The sequence below is a fragment of the Protopterus annectens genome, chromosome 13.part0, assembly GCF_019279795.1.
Source record: "Protopterus annectens isolate FY-2018-M chromosome 13.part0, PAN1.0, whole genome shotgun sequence".
Taxonomy (NCBI): Eukaryota; Metazoa; Chordata; order Ceratodontiformes; family Protopteridae; genus Protopterus; species Protopterus annectens.
The window spans coordinates 247,332,462-247,349,370 of NC_056747.1; the positions used below are offsets into that span (position 1 = coordinate 247,332,462).

General features: G+C 37.3%; 1 long non-coding RNA gene across 4 annotated transcripts in view; it reads left to right on the forward strand.

The window, feature by feature from the left end:
* Positions 1 to 1,376, forward strand: part of LOC122787210 — an 832,143-nt gene extending 830,767 nt beyond the window's left edge. For all 4 annotated transcript variants that reach the window (XR_006362550.1, XR_006362551.1, XR_006362553.1 and 1 more), the window contains one exon: positions 1,041 to 1,376. This is a non-coding gene — a long non-coding RNA (uncharacterized LOC122787210). The remainder of the gene's footprint in view (positions 1 to 1,040) is intronic.
* The last annotated feature ends 15,533 nt before the right edge of the window (positions 1,377 to 16,909 follow it).

A 16,909-nucleotide genomic window follows, 5' to 3' on the forward strand; every position in this document is an offset into this window, starting at 1 on the left:
TTGTGGGCAATAGTGAGTTGATAGTATTGTATGAGGTGGGGTAGTTCCAGCCACCCTAGTTTTATAAGATTCAAGCAATGGTGAGTTCTGTATGGAGAGGCAGTGGCAAATCTGGCGATGTTGTTGTATGATGTGGCTAGTTTATTGAGGTTGTACTTAGACAGATTAGTGTATATAGAAGAAGCATATAAAAGGGTTGATATTAAGCGGGTTCTAGCTATAGTAGTTCTAGCCTCAGGAGTTAGGAAAGATTTGATTCTACAGAGTGAACCGAGTTTCCTGTTAGTTGTTTTTATAGAGGAGTTGATGTGACAGTCAAATTTTAGTTGGTTGTCGATAGTAATACCCAAGAGTTTAGTAGTTTGGTCAGGAGTGATAAGTGTGCCATTGTTTGATGTAAGTGTGAAATCAATGGAGGGTGATAGGTGAGTGGGTGGAAAGAGCAGAAGTTTGGTTTTCTTGGGGTTTAGTAGGAGACAGTGGTTAGAGAACCATTGCTCAATGGTGGTGAAGGTGTGTTGTGTTAGTGAGTGAAGTTCAGTCTGGGTTGTGGCAGAGCAAGTGATGGTTGTGTCATCAGCATATTGAATACAAGTAGATAGAGGAGTGGCTAGATGCAGATCATTGATAAAAATGGAAAACAGAAGAGGACCTAAGATGGAGCCCTGAGGAACTCCTATAGAGGTGGGGAGAAGTTTAGAGAGATGGTTGTCCCAGAGAACTGCCTGTTCGCGTTTTTCATGGGAGGATGTCTTCATCCAAGAAGCCATGTTTGTAGATTAACCCCTTACTAGTATTTGACATGCATGATGGCAGGGGAGGATGTCTTCATCCAAGAAGCCATGTTTGTAGATTAACCCCTTACTAGTATTTGACATGCATGATGGCAGGCTAGAAAGCCTGATTGGCCTCCCCCTGGAAGCATTTACACTTATACATGTTTTCAAGGTTGCCACAAAAACATGGGCTGTCAGAAATAAGCACATGCCTTCAGCCCACGTTGTACATGTTACATAACTCTCTCTTTCTCTCTCTAACAGGTGTCAGGACCAATGAATCAGAGCAGATGGTCTTCCTACCCCAGCACAGGAGAACCTAGGCTGGCTGATCACATCACTCTACCTCATTGGCTGCTTTAGCATCACCCTTCCTCTCTGGGTACTCAAAACTCGAATTGCTACTCAACCACAAGTCATTTTGGTGAAAGGCTTTATCGTTTTGAGCCATGGAGCTGACAAATATGTTAACCTTTCTCACTTTTGACTACCTTATTAAAGGATATGGAAAAGCTGGAATCAACAACCTCCTAGCACAAGAAATCTGGACAAAGTGAAAAATAAGTTTGGAACAAAGACCCTAAAATAGGGACACATTTTAAACAGATTGTATAAACTGAGAAAGTTATTAGAATGAAATGTTTTGTGTCAGCATGGATTTTTTGAAGGATATGAAGTCTGAAACTTAAATGGCTGTCATTATTTAGTGAATTCAGTACTCACTGATTTGCCAGAAAGCCACAAGTTTTAAGAGTAGAAGACCAAAAAAATAAATAATAATGGAAAATTCTGACTGGAATATAGGTAGCTGACCATCTTCCTGGACGTTCAGTGTCTGCTTACTGACTCAACAAGGCTTTAGGCACAGCCTTCCTTTATCAAGACCATTGATCAAATTCTTTGAAGACTAGTTTCTAAAAAGCTATGGATTTTCCGTCATTTTTATGATTTGCAGTCTCCTGCTTAATTTGATTTTTTTTTTAAGTTGTAGTAATACTACTATTATTAATTTAAAAGTTATTTTCTTGTTTTTACTGATATAACTTTGTAGGAGTGTATACTTCCTAAAAGGTAATATCTGGTCACACTCGTTGAGGCCTGCATTTGGAACACTACAGTTTGCTATTTTATGTTGATGCTTTATGTGAGAACCGATCTGATACTGGCATAGGACAAAATGCAGACAGCATAGTGTTAACAGTCTCATCTGGTGACCTTTAATTTATTCATTCTCAGCTTCAACTGGGACATCAGCATCTTGAATTCTGGCCAAATGATAATCAGTTATTTTTTTTTAATGAAACTAAGGCTAAAGTGTTGTTTATTGGGGAAAAACTGTGTAGATATGCTTCAGCTTTTAAAGGTTAAAATAACATCTGGATTTCTGGTTGAGTTGTACTGAACTTTAAATACACTGGTACATATTTGGACAAGTGAATGACCTTTCCTGACAATGCCAACTATGCTGCAACAAAAAAACGAACATAAAGCTGAGTGTTCATACAAAAAAAGAGTTATACATAAAATAAATTATACAAATTAAGAGGCTGTCTTATTCCTCTTTCTTTGCTAAGGTGTTTGATGCTTTACTATTTTCAAATTTTCTACAAGGAAGTCTGGCCTTGACTTCCTTTAGTCAGATAAATATTGAGAAACTTGAAGGTGTTTATCGTAAACACGCAAGGCTAGTTAATGAATTAAACAGGAATGAACATCACTGCCCAGCATTATCACAACTTCCTTGGCCTGGATGTGAAGAAAATATCATGGACATAGAGCTCAGAGCCAGGCAAAAGCTGCCCTTTGACCTTGCAGAGATCTTATTAATAGTATCACCCCTTAGGAGCCTGCAGAACCTCTAACAAGCTGCTTTTAACAATACCCAGAAGGGATAAGGAATCTGCCATTCATACCTTCAGTGTCATGGTGACACAGATCGCAAACTCTCTCCCTTACAGGATCAGCAATATCATTAGTTATTCTAAGTATAGGTGAGAGGTCAAACGGCAAATCTTAAAAGTCAGTAACTGAATGTGCCTTGGTATTACATAGTCTTGCACTTTTTTAGTTAGTGATCTTATTTAGTTACTGCTGTTGTGCAATGTTCTTTTATCATCTTCCCATCTGACACATATAAGCGTAGTTTTCATCTAGGCCGTACATAGGATGTAAACAGTTTAATTTAAAATAAATGTTTTTAAGGTTTTGAGTGTTTAGTGCCAAGTACATATCTGTATGTAGTGTTTCCTGTGGTACTACTCCCTGTATCTACTACAGATCTCTCTCTCTCTCTCTCTCTCTCTCTCTGTCTCTCTCTCGTAGGTGTCAGAAGCAGTAATTCAGAACAGATTTTCTGCTGCGCCAGGTTAGGAGAGCTGTTCTGGCTGATCATACCCCTCCCACCATACCTTGTTGGGTGCTCCAGCATCACCATTCCTCCCTGGCTGCTCCAGCAATCAAGTTGCTACTCAACCCCATGCCATCTTGGTCAAAGGTTTTTATCCTTTTATGCCACTGAGCTTGTAAAAAAATGTTGACCTATCTCACTTCTGACTACCCTTTCAAAGAACATGGAGTCCCTGACTATCAAACTGCACTAACTAAACTGTTTGTTCTCAGGGAATCTGACATGAGCAGGAGTTTTCAGCAGGCAAGTTTTTTTTTTTACTGAATAGGACTGATTCACAGAAGCCATTTCTGTTGTTATTCAAAGTCAACATGAAGTTAAATATTATTTAATAAATTTAATAATGCTGATGAACAAATAAGAGCAGCTTTATCTATATGCAGCCATAGTTTAGTACCATTTTAGTAAAAATTTGTCATCAGGAGGTAAGATTGCACCCTTGTATATAGAAGCAAATTTAAGTCTGGAAAGTTTACTGCTGTTTGTATAATCACTGAACCAAGCTAAGAAATAGGATTGTAGGAAGTTACTAGGCTAATGGCCCGAGACCCTTATAAGCCTAGCCTAGTTCTACCCTTATTTCTACAATCAGCACCTACTGCCCCTGTCCAAGAGGGACACAGGTGGAACCCCCGGGGTGAATTTACAGTTGCCCATCCAGTCATTCAGACTGCGTTTGAAAATGGCCAATGAGGTGCTCTGTTTAACATGAAGTGGGAGTCTGTTCCAAATGTGTGGTAACCTCTGGGAGACAAATCTGTCTCTCCAGCAGGTTGTATTAATGTCACATACCAGGTTAAGGTCTTCAGAGCGAGTAACCTATGTACCATTTGATTTGTGGATATGCAGCATTTCCAATAAAGCAGGGTCAGAGATCACCTTATATGCAAGGCAGAGATCGCCTCTGAATAGTCTGTATGAAACAGAATAAAGTGACAATAATTTCAGACGATCCACATAGGACAGATACTGAAGACCTTGAATTTCCCTTGTGAGGAACCTTTGTGGTCACTCCAATTGCTGCAGATGCTTGGAAAGGTATATACCAAAAGGCACATTGTACTCAATTACTGGCTTGATGAGGGAAGAGTACAGGGAGGTTATAATTTCTTTTTTTTCTGGAGGCAATGCCCTTACTTATGAGATGAGCAATATAGAATGCCCTTCTTACCACTGTGGAGACATGGTGATCAAAGCTAAGGCTGATGTCAACCTGTGTGCCCAGGTCTCTCACCACTGATTGCTTACTTAAGGTGTTGCTATTGATGTGGTAGTTAGTAAGAACATTGCTTTAACTGAAAGGGATGATAATACATTTTTTGCATTGAGTTTAAGGCCATGACTTTGGCACCAATCATTTGTTTGTGTAAGACCCTCATGTAGGATGTTGACATCATTTGGAGATTCTATGACCGCTCCCAGTTTGCAGTCATCAGCTTTTGCTTGTACTTTGGAGAAATATATTCCAAACAGTAGGACACAGGAGCCAGACTCAGTTTCTCAAATTCAGCTTTGCAGTAAGAGGCAGCTTACTGTATCACTGATCATGTACACATCCATAAAGAGCAGAGCACATTTTTCCTCATGGCCTGTCTCATTCAGGTATAGCTTCACCAAGATTGTATGATCCCAGTGATAAGCTACATTGTGTGTCAAAGATTATGTAACAGTAGCAAAAGTACCAAGATAACTTGTATAAACTACTTTTTTCAGGTACCTTGAAAAGCAATTACAGAAACAATTTGGTATAGTGGTTGATTATAGAGATGAGGGATCATCCTTTATGTGCAGGAATATTAAAAGACCCCTTCCACTTGTCAGATATATTTCCTCAGTCACGTTACTTTTCTTGGTATAGTTCTTAATAGTTCCAAGAATGAAATTCTCAGCCTTTTGTAGAAATGAAGTAAAAGACCATCAAGGGGAGAAGGACCATGAATTTTGCTTCTCACTAACAGGTTTAAAGAAGTGGGGGTAGGCAGGGAGAATGCAACAAATAACTTTATTTGTTAGCAGGTTGGATTCATACTCCTGATATGGCTCTGTTCACTGCACCATTAGTTTTACAGTGAGACTTGAGCATGATGGATATTATGGAACCCAAAATGGTCAGTATACGGTGCATTCATATCTCTCAGTCACTTAGCACATGAAATATGGACAAAGCCAAAAATAGTTGGGGGACAAGGGCCCAAAAATAGTGACAAATTTTAAATATTGCTCTTATAAACTTTAAAGTTGTTGGAGTAACATGTTTTGGATTAACATGTATTTTCTGAAGGATATGAGGTCATATAGATGTCATTATTTAGTGACTTCAGTCCTCAGTGATTTGCCAGGAAACCACAAATTTTACGAGGAATGGAACAAAAATATGAGGTAAAAATTTGGACATTCTGCAAAATTCTGGACAGTTGTGAGGTATAGGAGAAGACCTTTCCTGAAAACCTTTAAAGTCCATTAGATATTGGTCTGCATTTCATTAGCACAATGTTTTTTTTCTTTCTTTCTTTTGCCATGGATGAACATTGTCAGGAAGGTTTAATTGATGCAGGTCTGATGGAAACTTGTCAAACTGCATTGCTTTCTTAGCAGGTTTCTGTCTATCACATAGGAATTTATTTTTGGCATAATTTGGTTACTGGAACCATCCTTCACGTTGTACGTCCAGGGTTGGATAATATCAAGTGATATATCTGTAATACATAGGTAGGAATATAGCAGCCAGTTCACATCCAGTAGTGCTTCTCCATAGGTTTGGAGTAGGAATTGTTACATGCTCCTTGGAGAATGTCCTCTGGTAGGGGGATACACGTTTTTGTGTAGAGGATTAAGTAACGCAGAGAGATTGGTTAGTGCCCCTTGGTATTATGTCTGTGAGTTTGCACTAAGAAGAGTTAGTCAAGATCCAGATGAGTACTGGCCATTCTTAAAACTTTGTTATATATGTTGATAGATATATTATGTATCCAAATTTTCCGAGATATACACATGACAGAAAATTATACCTTTCATTATAAAAATGCAAAGCATGATTCATTTTGACAATTATATATACATATAGTAACCATGTTGGTTACTGTCATGGTCATAGATTTCAAAGTCAGACTTCATACTCAGATAAGGATATAAAGTTGAAAAATGTCTAGTTATAAGCCTCAAAGCACTTGATATCAACATTTAAATCCAAATTCTTTTAAAAGAATATGACGTTAGACCTACAACCTATATCTGTAGATAGAAAGTTTAAATTCCCAACTGTGCATTCCGATAATCAACGGTTTGGGGGTTGGTATAATGATTATGGATGTAACCTTGGCGAGACAAGGAAAGCATGGTTAAACTTAAACAGGTCCCTTGGGGCCATTAGTCTAGTAATTACTCTCTTTTCTCAATAAACGTGAACTTAACATGCTCTCTCTTGCCTATAACCACATTGCCAGATTTATTACAGGTTCCCCTTATCGAACCCATCATTGCCTTAATCTGCGAAGACTTGGCTGGTTGGAACTGCCAAATCTCCTCAAACTTAGCCAACTCGCCGAAGCTTATAAAATAATCAACCATCCTGATAGAACTCCCTCACTGTGCAAAATTCTAACTCCATATACTAACCTCAACAGTCTCCGATCATCAAACAGCATCCAGATCCTAACCATTAAAGCAAAAAACTCAGGTGGGGATGCCCTTTATGCAAATTCCATTGGCAAGCAGTGGAACTCCCTGCCAAACAACCTTAGACTTACTTCTTCGCTCTATCATTTCAAAGCTAACCTTAAAGAATATCTCTCCACACAATGGACATGCCCATGTCGAGAACCTGACTAATTATATATCTCATTACTTCTAGGTCCACTTCCCTAGCCCATTTCCCTAATTGCAGATCTCTAAAATTTCTCTTTCCTTTTAGTAATAAGGAAAATCTCTGATTTCAGTCTATTTTTCAGTATCTTTAACGAAATCAATGTTCTGTGTATAATTTCCTGTCTGTCCTTTAGTCTTATATAACATCTATGTAAATTTTCATTCCTGCATATGTAAGCTGTATTCTCTTGTTGTAACAATACTTTGAATCTTGCAATTTAAATATGTACTTCTATTGTGTATTGGAGCTTTTCTCCTCGGGCCTCTACTGAAAACGGATATGTATCCAGTTAGACCAGCCCGGTTAACAAATGTAAAATAAAATAATAAAATAAATAAATTACTTATAAATCTAAGTGGCTGATCTGTAATTCTTATATACGCAATGTTTATATTTCAAAGGTTCTATATTCAAAACTTTCATGTAACCAATAACTTCCAAACAGGAACTTATGATAAGCAGCTTTGGAAACATTTATGAGTTCACCGTTTAACAGACCCAACAATATTAATCAGAGTCGATAACTTATTCTCTACATGCCTTCACTCTCACGTGTCACTTACCAAGAGGAACATCACTTTCTGTCTGTTTTTTTTTTTTTTTTGTTTTGTTTTTTTTTTGGGGGGGGTGACCTCAGAAATCCTTTGTACTACAAGGAAATGCCAATTTTCCATATGGTCCAATGTTTAGAAAAATAAGATCTTAACAATTTATGATGCTTATAGTGTGCAAGGTTTAACAACATGACCACTCCTGCTGCCATTGAGTTTTCCACTCCTAGCCTCATGCTTGATAATATAAAATCCATTTTGCCACTTGCTACACACTCTGCACCACTTACTTTGATAACAAAATGTTGACAGGTATGTGTATGATATTTTAGAAGTATGTGCGGCACTATTTTTGACAGTATGGCCTGAACTACCGCTAGTCCAGTATTACAGAACTCCTCAAGTTAAGTAAGCATAGCAGTATAGAAGGTGTTACAGTGCAGCAAATAATATGCAAAACTGGGGCAAATCAGATCGAGACAGGCCATGTAATGTACATTATTATAATAAAGATACACCTGATTTGGTAAAAGTGTACCAATTTATTATAAAATAAAAAGGTCAGCTTTGTTTTATAATTTAGGGATTCATAGCCTGAAGTTCCTGAAACAGAACATATATGTTGTACAGAGTGAAACATATTTCACACAATAGCTCTTACTCGGAATTTGTTAGTTTAATTTATGACCAGACATTGTTCAGTACAATTAGAGTTATTTAGTATATTACTAAGATTTGTTAATTATTTCTACTGACCTTCTTCCAAGCTGCAGGGTAAAATTTATTTTTAATCAAGTACCGTGGTTACTCCAATCTCTACCTTAAATGGCAGTGACCTGATCAGCTGAGATAAATATTTATTTTCCTGCCTCTGATTTCCAGTTCATGATACCCCTTGAGTGTGAATTACTACTCTTCTGTAGCAAAAATAAATAAATAAATAAACACTTTATCACAGCTACCAGTGTAGCACTAAGTACAGTTAATGCTAACCCCACAATGCACTTTCCAGACTTGCACATCACTTAGTTTTTTAAATAGCTGGCTGTACCACTTCGACATAAATAAGATAAAAAGTGCAGATGTCTTCATGTGTTGAAAACATCCAACAACTTGCTTTGAACTTAAATATCAATATCTTTCACTGTTTATTTATTATTTTTGTGCAATTCATTCTATCACGTTGTTTCTATGGTAGCTGAATTTATTTCTGTTACATTCCATGCAGAAGAAGGCCACAGCCTCCTAAGTGGGGTATGCTGAATTTAACAAAAATCTGACAAAAAGCAAAAGTAAAGTATCTAAAGTTGTGCTCCACTACATAGCATGTTGCTGGTGATACAGAGTATCCAAGCTTTTCTAACTCACTATTGTTTGGCATCTACTTCTCAGAAGTACAGGCCAACATGGGAGGACTTTGGCTGACAAAGTTTGCAGATGACTGCAAACTGGGCGCCATAGTGGAAAGTGCATCGGACACGGATATCCTTCAGAAGGGACTCACTGAAACAGATAGCTGGTGCCAGAGCCATGGCCTGAAGTTAAACGCCAAAAAATGTATAGTCATACCCTTCGGGAAAAACAAGGTAACCCCAAGCTACCATATAGGTGGCAATCCACTAAGCACAGAAGAGGTTATCAGGGACCTGGGGACCCAGGTTGACAGTGGCCTTTCTTTTGACACTCACATTGCTAAAGTGGTTAGAAAGACCTTCTACATTGCCCACCTGATCATGAAGGGATTCACATCCAGATCTAGTGAGGTCATTGTTCCCCTGTACTCTTCACTTATCAGACCAATGATCGAGTACAATGCCCCATTCGGGATGTATCTCACCCGACATCTGCAGCAATTGGAGAGACCCCAAAAGTTCCTCACCAAAAGGATAAAGGGACTCCAAAATCTGTCATATGCTGCCAGATTGAAGAAACTCCAGCTCTATTCAGTCGCATACCGCCTGCTCAGAGGTGACATGTGCCTGACATACAAGGCCATGTCCAACCCGAATTAATGGACATGCTCCACCTCAAAAAATCCAAATCCACCAAAACCACTAGAGCAAGCGACTTAAACCTTAGCACGGATATAAATAGGATGTGCTGGAGGGATAGATTTATCACTCAGAGACTCCCTATGCTGTGGAATAAAATCCCGGTCCATGTGAGGCAGAGCACCTCGCTGACTCTGTTCAAGAGAAATCTAGACCTGTGGATGGGAGATCGTAGGTTTACCCCGGGAATCATCTCTGGGTCACTGCTGGACAGAGGCACAACAAACTAATGGGCACAGTATTTTTTCATATAAGGGGTGGCGTAAGCCAAAAAAATTTGGGCTAGGCTTATAAATGCCTTAGGGCAGATAGCCTAGTATAAACCTATGAACCTATGAACCTAAGTGAGAGAGAAAACACATTTAATGCTATTCCAGCATTGCTAGCAGTAATGCATATTCATTAAGCTTGACACAGCAGGTTAACCATATCTGTCAATTATCTCATACTTTGAATGAGGAGGTCAGATGATGCAAATATGGGTGCAGGTTGGAATTTCATTGTCTTACTGCCAAAATATTGAATTTGCCATATGTCAGGTTTGGCATATCTCATCATTTTAATTTTTGGAATAACAATTTCATTATTCAGTATCAAGAAATTATGCATGCATTGTCCTTCAGTAAAGCGATTAGAACTTTGGAGTCATAAATATGTTTTCATACTTTCATAAAGCAGATCCTCTCTGCTACGTAATCACCCCTAAAATATCCATGATGACTTGTCTAAATAAATAAATATGTGCAGTTCCATATTTTGGGAAACAACTCTATTTCCATCTAAGTCAATGAATGGGAAGCTGTGTATTGAGTCACTACTTTTCTAAGTTTTATATCTCTTGATTTGTATGTCTGACTCGCACTAAAGTTACAAAGGTTTTTTTGCACTGATTGGCCTTGGTGTATATATATATATATATATATATATATATATATATATATATATATATATATATATATACACCTATAAGTTTTCATGTAAAATGGGCAAACAGTGCAGTAATTACTAGAATGGAAATGTTTGACCTTAATATTCACCTATGAAAACAACCAAACACACACACACACACACACACACACACACACACGGAGAATGACCTTTAAAATTAGGCAGATAATGGATGGAAGATGAAGACATGAAGGAGGACGTATGTCCAGAAAAGGAGTGAGCATGTGAGGAGATCTTCATGGAGAAAGGGAGGAAAATTAGGGTGTGATGTCATGATGATATCAATGTGGTTATGAAAGGCAAAGTTAGGTAAGTGATGTAATTTGAACAGTCATTTAACAAAATACAAGGAGTTTGTAGAACTATATATGCAAGTTACAGACTATTGCTGAATTATGGACACTGTCATTGAAATAGTAACAGAAATAAGGGTGAACTGTAAACGAGACTGGTGTAGAAGGGATCCTGAATTTAGGTTATTTATGAGCAATTGACTAGATAAGGACTGGGAGGTGTGCCAGCATGTGTAAAGGGAGAGCTGAAATGTAACCTGGCAGTGTATGTGGGAGGCAGTGGGAGGGGAATGGAGGCACTTGGAATTAGTATTCCTTTGTCAGCAGTCAGGTTATAAAGGAACAGAGTAGATACTCCCCCCCACTCCACCTAGTAATACATGCTACCCTAACCCTAACATGCATCTTAACTTTAAAAAGCCCTTCCCATAACACTATCTCTATGTAATACAATTCAAACACTCACCACGCATATACCCACACACACACACACACACACACACACACACACACACACACACAAAATCTATTCTCTAACCTATCTCTAACCATAAACACTCATATTCACACAGACACTTAATTCTGTCCACTTACCTAACCCCTAACACACACACACACACACACACACACACACACACACACACACACACACACAGACACACACACACACACACACACACACACACACACACACACACACACACACACACACACACACACACACACACACACACACACACACACACACACACACACACACACGTAGTATACATCCCACTTCCCTGTTTTGACAAAACATCCATTCAATAAACTGGACATTCAAGCAAACAACCCTGCACTTGCACTTTTGTCTGTCAGCCAAAGCACCAGTTGACCAAACACACAGCACTCATAAGGGTTTGTTGACATCTGTTTAATTGACCGCATTTGATCGATATATGCAGATGGTCAAAAGGTGTGCCAGATCAACAATCCCTGGATATGAGAATATTCCCTTTCTCCAGGGACTGCATGATCTTGGAGTTTGTATATTTAATTAGCAGGGGGTGTGGGGGTGCAGGTGAACAAAAAAGGACATTTTTGTTTGAAAATGACATACACTGAGGTTCTTTCCAATGAAGATGATGAATTATGTGAGGAATGGAAGCAAAAAGGCTAAGGTAAAATTGGAAAAGAGTCAGTGATGTGATTAAAGATGGGAAACAGTGTGCAAGGAAGGCAGGTGGGAGATATGTTACAGGCTGTGAAGTGGAATGATAGGCAGATCGAGTTATGAGAAGAACAAGACGTTGTTCTGTGTGACTTCATTGCATCATTGCTGGGAAGTGAAGCATGAGTGAGGGTACCTGAGTAAGACAGCAAGTTTATTAATGACAGTGGGAGTTGAACTGATGCAGAATTTGGAAAACAGATTGTTCACCAGGAGTTTAGGGCTTTAATGGCTGCTTCTGCTATGCATAAATGAATGATATCCTACCAAAGCACTTATTTACCCTCAATCCAACTCTCAAGAAAAAAAATGAAAACACTGATTTCAGTGCTTTTTGGAGTGGGCTAGCCCCCTGTGCCCCCCACACCCCCTAAATAATTTAATCAACTCCATGATCATACTGTCAGGAAAAAGGGGACAAACACCAAGAAATGGCACATAGTGCTTGCTTAATTCCCTGACAGCTCCTCACAGTGAAGATGCTGGCATTGTCAGGGAATTGAGTTTCATGGAGTTGAGGCTCAGGAATTTGGGATTTGTCCACTAGCAGGGAAGCTTTGAGGGTTATCATCAGGAATCCTTTAAAAACTTACTAGTGTTAAGCACGTGCCCTGATGGTCCTATTCAGGAGATCACTGAAGGTGGGGGGTGGGAGGAGCATGCAAGGTAACTGGAGATGGCTAAGTGTACTTGGACATACAGAGCATATGTTTTCAGGCTGCTGCTATAAATGTTGATGAGATGATTTTATAAATCAAAAACTTAATTCTAATAATGGAAAAGGTTGCCCGTTGAAGAGACAGTCTTATAAAAATGATTTTACAAAGATAAATTGTGCCATTCCAAATACTTTATTTCCTCTTGAGTAAAAGCAAAGAAGCAATGCAAAATCTGTTTAAGAAATCCATGAGTAAGAAAGAAAATCAGATAACTGTGTTGCCTGTATTATGCTCAAACAGAAATTAAGCAAGTTTACAACTTGTACAGATTCTTGTAAACTACAAAATCTGCAGTTATTTCCTATCCAAAGAAACGATCGCTTTCTTTCTGAAATTGATTGTAGAACATGTTTATTTTCAGTACTTAATACAAAATATATCATTAATACTCAAAAGTGTAATTGGTGTTTTATTCAAAGTAATGTGAACCCTGTTTATGGGGCTTTTTATGATAAAAAGGCTCCAGTTTCTTTCTAATCTGTAAGCTGCAATGTGTTTTGATGAGATTCTGACTTGGGAGCAATCTTACAAGTACCAAAGTAGAACCTGGAAGTTGTCTACTGAGATAACTGAGGAGAAGCTTTATACATTCTCCTTAAAATTAAAGACTCTTGTGGTTAAAAATTGTCTTGAATATAGCAAGGTGAGAGAATAATTGCTTTCTAGACACTATAAAAGCCATTCACATATTGCAGAGGTAAGTTATATCCTGGTGCTGGAAATGTAAAACATAAGAGTTTTTAGGCGAAGTCTGTTTCATCATTGATTTTTATATCTGGAAAGAGAAATCAAATGTAGTTTCTCCCACCTCCAGAAATATGTTGATTCTGTATAAATATATTAGTGTACATATGTACGTTATATAACAAATTGGTTCACAAATAGAACCCAGGAAATTGGGGGGGGGGGGCTACTCTACCTCTTCTAAACGACCTGTCACTAGCAGTATACCCCCAGGTTCAGTCCTTGACCACTCCTCTTTGGCATTTACTTTTGGAGGTAAAACCAAATGTAAAGGGTCTGTGGCTGACCAAGTTTGCAGATGACTGTAAACTTGGTGCATCAAAAACTCCGATGTACAAAAAGAGAAAAATACATAACCGACGAAAATGAAAACACCGAACGTATTTGTTTGGCCAGCAGGGCAATCATGGGGATGAGGAAATATATCCTTTTCCCCACTGTAGTGTTGTCCCGGAGTTGGTATATTTAAGTAGGGGTGTGTGGGGGGCATACCCTCAGATGGGGGGTGGAGGGGGGATTGCCCCCCCTACAAAAGTGTTTTGTTTATTTAATTTTATTTAGTTAGTTTGAGCTTATCTGCATGGCGCTGTTGGTTGATGAAATATGTTCAGTTTTCTTTTTCACCGATTACATATTTCGCTCTTTTTGTACATCGACCTTTATGTGTCGATGTAGATGTATTTGCTGTTTACAGCTTTTGTGTTTATAATATTGACCCTCAAAACACAACTCATATTCCCAGGAAGAATAAGACTATCCCTGCCAGAAGAAAAGAAAACTTTTGACTCTCTTGAAGAAGCATCCACATTTGTCCATAAAAATAACCTTTTAAGTCAACCTGAATTCATGGAATCTTCAATAAACTTAAAAAGACAAGCTTCAAAAAATGAGTGAACTATTAAAGAAAAAAAGAAACTCAGAGACAAATGATTATATATAGCTTTACATTTCATGCAAGTTTTTGTTTTCTCCCTTCTAAATAATGTGGAATCATACACTGAAGGTGATGTAACCTTTTTTTCTCTCCTATTATCTTTTTTATAACAATGTTAACTTTATAGATAACATCTGTTACTCAGAATTCAAGTAAATCAAAATCTTATCCAACTGCAAACTATTTTTATACTTTTATCTCTTTATATGCATGGCATAGCACTAGTGAAATGGTATAAAATCACTTACTCATTTCATATATTTGTATATATTTCTTATATATCCTATACTTATTTCTTCATGTATGTGCCTTTCCTTTTTGTTTTAGTCCTAGTGTCATAGTATTTAATCACTGCAGGAGAGAGAAATGCTTACTGTGTTACTGTTAAGTAAGTAGAAAGAAAGTGGTGACATTCTATTATTATATATACATTTACAACTTAACTGAACTTCTGCAATGTGTTCCCTTTAGCTAATATATCTTATAGTTATGTATGGTTGGTAATTTGGAGCCTTTATTTTAAATATTCATCAGTTTACAAGTTATGCTTAAAAGCTTCACTTCACTAGAAAATTCCCACCTGCTTACTACTTCACTAGAAAATTCCCACCTACTTACCTTTTTGATGGAATTTTAACAACATTTGCGGCAATCTAAAGGCTTCAATTAGCTCACAAACTCACGAGAAACAATATGTGCTGTCTTCCAAGACGTAGGTGTGACCTCTGAACTTGTTTCTCTTCACTGAACTCTATCAGCCAGTCAGATTCAAAAATGATAGAACTGTGTTTTCATTCATTTAGCAATTATTTTTTTTAATCTAAAAAGTCTTATAAGCATACATTTTACTGTAAATAGTGATTTATTTAATCTGACTTACATTTATATTGAAATAAGAATTACAAATATGTTTCTTATGGTGACAGATTTAAATGCATCCCATTAATGTCTGCTTTAATGACATTACAGTCCTGTATTTACTCACAGCAACAAACAATTATTTGGATTAATCAATTTATCTTACTTAGTCTGTTTAGATAAAAAGAATTTTAAGAAATTGTATACAGCTTCATGTTCTTAGTTCATGCATACATAGTATATTAAATTGAATTTTTCCTTTTGTATGTTTTATTGTGCATGCAGTTTCCCTTCTGCTTGCTATTAACCTGCAGTTCCTAAGAATTCCCACTAGATGTAATGAGAGGGTTAGATTGTGGCTGCTATGAGAGATATAGTAAGCCTGGATATAGTATATCCATGCAGAAGGTTATTAAATGATATAGTTTTATTTTCAAATTTAGATTTTTTATATTGTCCATAACAGTTTTAAAAAGGTATTTCTCATAATGAATCAAGGAAAGCACTTTTCAATTTTACTTATAATAGCAGTCTTCATCAAATGATAATTTTTAACAAGTATATCTATTAATGTCAGTGGGTTGAACAACCCCATGAAAAGGAGTAGTGTCAACAAATATTTAATGCTACATAAAGCAGATTTTGCATTAATTCAGGAATCCCACGTAGTAACAGAAGATCTAAACAAATTGACCTTTAAAGATTGTAAGATTTTAGTAAGTTCAAACTACAACCACAAAAGAATAGGTGTCCTAATTTTACACAAAAAATCAATGAGAATTCCAGAAAAGGTTGACTCATACTCAAGCAATGATGGTATGCTTTACTCATACTAAAACTAGATAAAAATATGTACACTTTTGCAAACACATACTGGGTATTGGGACTAAAACTGTGAAAAAACATTTAGACACCATAACATTAAAGTCTAAAGGTGAGTTACTATTAGCAGGTGATTTTAATTGTATCTTGTCCTCCACTAATACCACAAGCTCTAAGCCCTTCAAGATGTCCCCTGTTACCAAGCACTTTAACAATGACATAAAAGACAAACCTAATTGACATTGACAGTATAAAATATTATCCTCCCTGAAGTATTTTCACTGTTCTTACAGATTTGGCACATAGACCAACACAGACAAAGTCTTTGTAACCAGTTCTTTACTGGCCAAAACTGATAATGTAATGCTGACATCATGCCCTATGTCTGACCACAACTCTATCACCTTCAATGTAACACTTAATATTGACCCCTTAAACTTCTACCAAAGACTGCCTGCTTATCTAGTAACAGTACAGGGATTTAAAGAATGGTTTCTAGATTAAATAAAGCTTTACCTAGATGCCAATAATAATGGAGAGGTTTCTGATACTATCCTATGGGACACTTTAAAGGTAGTCTTATATGCTAAAGTCAAAAGTTGGAATATAAATAAAAGGAAAGAGCGGGATAAAAACTGGTAGATACATAAAACAAAATGAATGAGCTAAAACTAAAACATCAAATGACAAATCTGCAATAGATGACAAGTAAACTGAACAAGGAATATCAG